The sequence below is a fragment of the Lepidochelys olivacea genome (genome assembly GCF_965140295.1).
Source record: "Lepidochelys olivacea isolate rLepOli2 genome assembly, chromosome: 10".
Lineage (NCBI taxonomy): Eukaryota > Metazoa > Chordata > Testudines > Cheloniidae > Lepidochelys > Lepidochelys olivacea.
Genome location: NC_140420.1, coordinates 59,664,079 through 59,670,078, shown reverse-complemented (window position 1 = coordinate 59,670,078; position 6,000 = coordinate 59,664,079).

Below are 6,000 nucleotides of genomic sequence, written 5' to 3'. Positions count from 1 at the left end.
GAGAAAGTGTGTAGTCTTGGGACTAAAATGAAGTATGCCTCTGAAAATGAGGTATACTTAAGTAGTATATAACCCTAGGAGTTGCAGCACCAGCTTCCATTTGCCCCAACAGCCCATCTTCTCACCAGCAGAACTCCTTAACCAAGCAAGACCCTCATGTCCGTAGTACCAGCTCCCCTAATCCCCCCCCATATCTCCCCAAAACCCCCTCACACTCGCACTGTTAACCTTGCCTGCATTTCCACCTTTTAAAATCCATAAGACTTTTTGGCCATTTTGTGGGCAGTCCACCAAAAAGGATTGAGAGTCAGTGAAATAGAAAACTTCATTCCCCGTGGCTATCAGGCCAGCACATTTCCGTGAATATGACATTCAGGAATATGTGTTTTTAAAAGATTTTAAACATTAAAGCCTATATTATAAAATTGATTTTTAAATTTAACTCCTCTTTGAAATCAGTTTGGTTTTTAAACCCATTTTGTTAAATTGGTGCAAATCCCTGGGTGAACACTTATTTCGGTTTAAGAGTGGCTCATTTGGGTTTAGTTTAAATCTGTTCCTAATTGACTTAATCACATTGAAAAGGTCTGATTTAAAGCAAAATAAGAGCGTCCACATAGCCTTTTGCACCAGTTTAAAATAAAATCTTAAATTAAACTGGTGCAAATGTCTCAGAAAGACAAACCAAGTCCATTCCTTGAATTCTGACCACTAGGGGCAAATGTCTCCTCCTCAGATCCACAGCATACTATTCAGCTTTGATATTCTGGTTTCCCTGCATATATATCTTATGCTCATTCTTGTTTCTGGGCATTCTGCAGAGGTAGCAAGAGCAAGCTGGAAGATGAGAAGTGTCGGGTGGATCTGAGAGGGAAATTTTGTACTAAGATGTAGTAAACAAAAGACCAAATAAATCACCATGTATATGAAAAACTTGTCTTGCCTTTTGAGTGTATTGATGAGCTATTTCACTTGCCACGATCCTACTACTCAACAATGGGAATCAAACTGCAAGGCTTGGAAAAAATGATTATGCTAGAGGACACAAGGCTACTTTGCATATGAATTTAGTATAATGTAGTTCTTGTTAAAGTCTTTTGTGAGCCATGAAATAGAAAATAGGCACGTTGATACTAACGGTTACATTACACACATACATCACTTCAAGGCTTCTTAATTCTTCGAGTGTGTTGCTCTGTGATCTCCTTCCTCTCACTCTCCATCATAATAGAGGGGGAGGGAGAAGTTTAAACCAGAGTAAAGTTTATCGATATTTCAGGCAGCCAAACATTTAATAGTGCTCAGCCATGCTGGGGGAGCTGTAGTGCCCTAGGAATGCTGGTCACCTTGATTTTAAGGACGACATCAACTATCATAATTTGTACTAATGGTCTTCGCATGAGTCCATAAACCAGTTTGGAAAGAACAACATTTTCTGCTCTGGCCACAGAGCCATTTGTCTAGTTGTGTTGATTGAGCTCCCCGTTGTTTCCATGCCTGGTGCTGTGCTTCTCATTGCAATTCTTCTCCAAGTCACAGACACCCACCTTATTCCATGGCACTATGCAATACCATTAATCGCCAGTTGCTCAAAGGTCAAGTCAGAAATGTTCGTTCTGTGCAGGTTTTGTTTCAGAGTGTCTTTGAAAAGTTTCATCTGCTCTCCATGCTTACAGTTGAAAGGGAACATGCTTACACTTGCCAGAGCTTAATTCAGAATATAAGATGTGTTTAGATATAGAGGTCTTAGGCATACAAATTTAAATGGCCAGCCCTTCTCAATTGGGTGCAGATCAAATAAGCCTTCATGCCAACTGAACTAGCTTTTGCCAGGACTTCCGTCTGATGGGGCCCTACAAGGCAATCCCTTCTCACTCCATTTCCACTGTCTCATCATGTGGAGGAGGGGAGCTGGACTTATGGGAGGCAGTGTCTTCCTATTACAGCCTGCATGAGGGGATTATTGAAGTAGAAGATTCATGCTCAGAACACTTCAGAAAGGAGGGGCAAGTTTGTCAGCTCAGGGCAGGAATGGCATGTGTTGGGCCATACTGAACTGCTCCCCTGCCTTGCTCACATGGATGGGCTGCTCCCCAAATCCCCTCTCTTTCCCTCCCTCCCAAACCACACTGATATTTCTTTCTTTTCCAAAAGGCACACTCAGATGTGCTGCCTTAAGGACAGAGCAGTGAGAGCACAGTGTAGGCCCTCCCACCCCACCCCTCGCAAGTCTGAGCAGTGCTGTGCACCCCCTTGTCCCGGGCCATGCAGCATAAGGTGTGGGAAGAGTAAGGGGCTCACCAGTCTCTCCCCCCTGCTGTTCCCTTTCATGGCCTGAACTAATCCCCAGGTCCCATCCGCCATCCCGACTCCTCTCATAGTCCCAGTGTTGCGAACACCCCATAGCAGGAATTCATCAGAGAAACCCTGAAAAGTCGCTAGATGTCACTATTTAAGCATTCTAAATGCATCAAAAACCTTTGACCTTTGACCTTGCCCAGATGATCAGATTTTACTGGTCTCTTGGATGGTCACTTAGAGCAGCGGTCAGCCGGTGGCCAGGAGCATAACCTACACAAGGGAACATTTCAAACAGATGCAATAACAAGCGTCCATCTCACATGAGGGGGATCTCTCTCCCCCCAATGAGCGAGGGGCACCCAGGCTACATCCGAGTGAGAGAGTCTCTCCCCGTAGGAGGGGAAGTGGGGCAGGTTCTGTGGAGGGAGGAGGCAGGAGAGGGTCCGTATGAGGGAGTCTCCCCTCCAGCAAGAGGGTGGGGGCAAGGTCTCTGAGCGAGTATCCCCAGCAAGTGGGGGGAGGCTGCACTCACTGGAAGGCCGCGGCCACATAGCCAGCGCGGCGCTAGTTCTCCCAGCAGCTGAAACACCATCTTTTCTTCTCCAACTCCGCTGCACGCAGCCAAACTACCCTAGCCCAGCCTCCTTCCTCTGCATCTCGCCAGGCCTGACAGGGGGAACGCCAAGTTGTTTATCCACTGGAATGTGCGATGACTCCTGGGCCAGGCTGCCCCTGTGGATCGACATCTCTGGCTGCTGCTGCTCAGGCCTCCCCAAGCTTGGCGAGTTTGCTGTCTCTCGTCCACACCTTCCCTGCCACCCCCGCCCCGGGCTCAGGACTGCCAGCAGGATCGTGTAGAAAGAAGAGTGCGGAATGGATTTTATTACAATTTTGTGACTATACAAATTTGCAAGTTCTTTCTCTGAACGTCACTGTAATTGGTAGTGAAAGTCACTAGATTTGTCTCTGGTCACTTTGACACTTATTTCCTCCCTAGGGGAACTAAAACATTACTAAATCTAGCAACAAAACCGCTAAGTTGGCAACACTGTGCCAGAGAGCCTTTGGCTTGACCTAGACAACCCTGGCACACAGCCTAGCTGCGGAAGCCCCTTGCCTGTCCCAGCTCCTTGCTGGGTGGGCCACGACTCCAGCCTAGCTGCCCACAGGAGGAAGAGGGAGGAAGCTGGGCCGCCTGGGGCCACCCCCATCTGAGTTCACCCTGCAGGTCCTCAGCGTTCCTTGTTCCCAGGAGACCCCATCCGTGGCCAGCCCCACTCACACTGGAGAGGGGAGGGGGTGCAGTACTGCACACTGCCGGCCCAGCCTCTCCCAAAGCAGCTGGTAGTGATGTTGCTGCATCCTGCAGGGGAAAGTTGTGAGGCGGAGAACAGTGCAACCAGGACTATTTATCCGCTGCCACCATAGGGCTCCATCTTGCTCTCCAGGCAGGCTGTGCTAGGTAAGGGGCCTGTATGTCCAATAGCCCCATAGAGCTTCCTGCCACAACCCATACTCCTTTCCCTACCACCTCCAGCTGCAACAGAGTTGAGCCTTTCCGGCCCCCCTTGTGGGGTGGGGGGGAAGGTTAGGTGTTGCAAACATGAATAATCAGTGTTTGTGTAGGCCGGGTTGTTGTAGCCAAATGGATGGCAGCACATTACAGAGACAAGGTGGGTTAGGTAATATCTTTTATTGGCCCAACTTCTGTTGGTTCCTTTCCCAGACCTGAAGAGCTCTGTGTGGCTTGAAAGCTTGTCTCTCTCACCTAGAGAAGTTGGTCCAATAGAAGATATTACCTCACTCATCTCTCTCTAATCATTATTTATCTCACTGGTAAATCCAGGGGCTGCTGCTACCAGTTTGACTGTTAAGAACGGCAGTCATGATTTCCCAAGAAACTCAAAGTAACGCATCCTCTCAGCAGTACTTACTAGCAGGAGTCGAGGTGGGAAGGAAATTATTTCCTCCTCCCTCCTCCCATTCAATAGGTCACTTAAGTTTCTGTCTTCAATTACAATTTTTTCAGTATTTTGGGGTTTTCATCAAACAACAACGTTTGGGTTTTGGCTCATGAAAACCTTTAGCTCAAAAAAAAAAAAAATTCACTGAATGACTTCTGACTTAAAAATAGCCAAATTGATTTTGCTCCCTTAAATGAATCAAATATATATATATATTTTAAAAAGAGACATAGTCTGGTTAGAGTTTATCATGGCACCTTTCAGCCTGAAGCAAATGTTTGCAACTCAGTTATAATCTACGGGGGGGGGGGGGGTGAAGGGGCAGTTCACAGAGATTGTTGTATAATCTTAATAAGTGTGATGTAAACAACACTGTTAATAATAGGATAGTAAATTCAGTTAAGTGGTCTACATACAGTAATAAGCATTATTAAATCAATGGGCACCCAAGTAAAGGTGCTTAAACATTTTCAAGATACTTTTCTAAAGTTTGTTTCTGCTGTAAAGAAGGTTTGGAAGGGTCCAGAATCCGTCCCTAATGGCCCTATCCAAAACCTACTGAAGTCAGTGGGAATCTTCTCACTTACTTCAATGGGCTTTGAATCAGGTTCAAAGACCCCTTGTGGAAAAGTTAGCCAGGAAGTGGGATTGTTCCTGTCTATATTATTTGCTAGGAAAAAGGATTGCCTTGTGTTTTCCAGGAAGTTTGCTGGAATTGTGGGAACTGGATCACACAGTCATGGTGGTGGCAGGAACAGGCCAGCTGGGCAAAAATTGATCCAAGATGGGTGGTTTGCTCGTAGTGGTATCTTTTCTGGATTGGGGAATTTGCTGAAGGAATGAGGGAATTTACCATGGGTGAATAGTTTACTGTGGAACCCAGGTGCTCATATGTGATTTGATGGCAATGGCTTGCTAGAAATTCAGTCACGGGGCAGGTGTTTTGTGAAGACATGCTCAGAGACATTGTAGGGGAAGAATGCTCTGTCTGGGTGGTAGTAGGAGAGTTGTACTGAGTGGAATTTAAGAATAAATAAAACAGAAGATGACTTACAGACTTTGTCATTGTATTCACACAGGCATAATACATTAAATAATAATACAGAATAAATTCTCACATCCCTAAATACATAAATGCTATTCTTTTAAGAAGTGCGTAGAAGCCAGTGCATGCAGCCTAGGAGAACACTGTATGAACACGGGATGAGGTCTTTCTGTTTTCAGGTTGCTCTGCTCAAGTGATCTGGGTCTTTTATTTCTATTCCTTCTTTCATGTCCTATGTAGATCAGAATAATCATTTCTTTACCATTTACAGGCAGCAGGGTACATCAGTCTTTGGTGGCTGCTTGTTATTCGTCTCACTGTATTTCTTGCCATATCTTTTGGGGCCCCGTAAGCGCGTTCGGCCAGGGCCATCACTCTCTGGGGCGGCGGGGAACCAGACCGCCTCGCTATTTCTGTCAGGTGTGTCGGGGAACTAGCCTGCCTGAGCAAAGAGTTCAATAGCAAGGCCCAGGCCCTGGGTCAGGGTGGGGCAACAAACAGTCAGTAGCTCAGGACCCTCAGGCAGGGGCTGAGCAGAGAGCTCAATAGCAAAGCCCAGGCTCCTGGCTCCAAGCAGCCTGGGAGAGGGGGAGACTGCCACCCGCGAGATGGGTGGCAGGGGGGACGTAGGCCCACCCACTCCACTGCGTCCCAGCCCGGGGCCCTAGCAGCAGCAGAAGACCCTCTGCT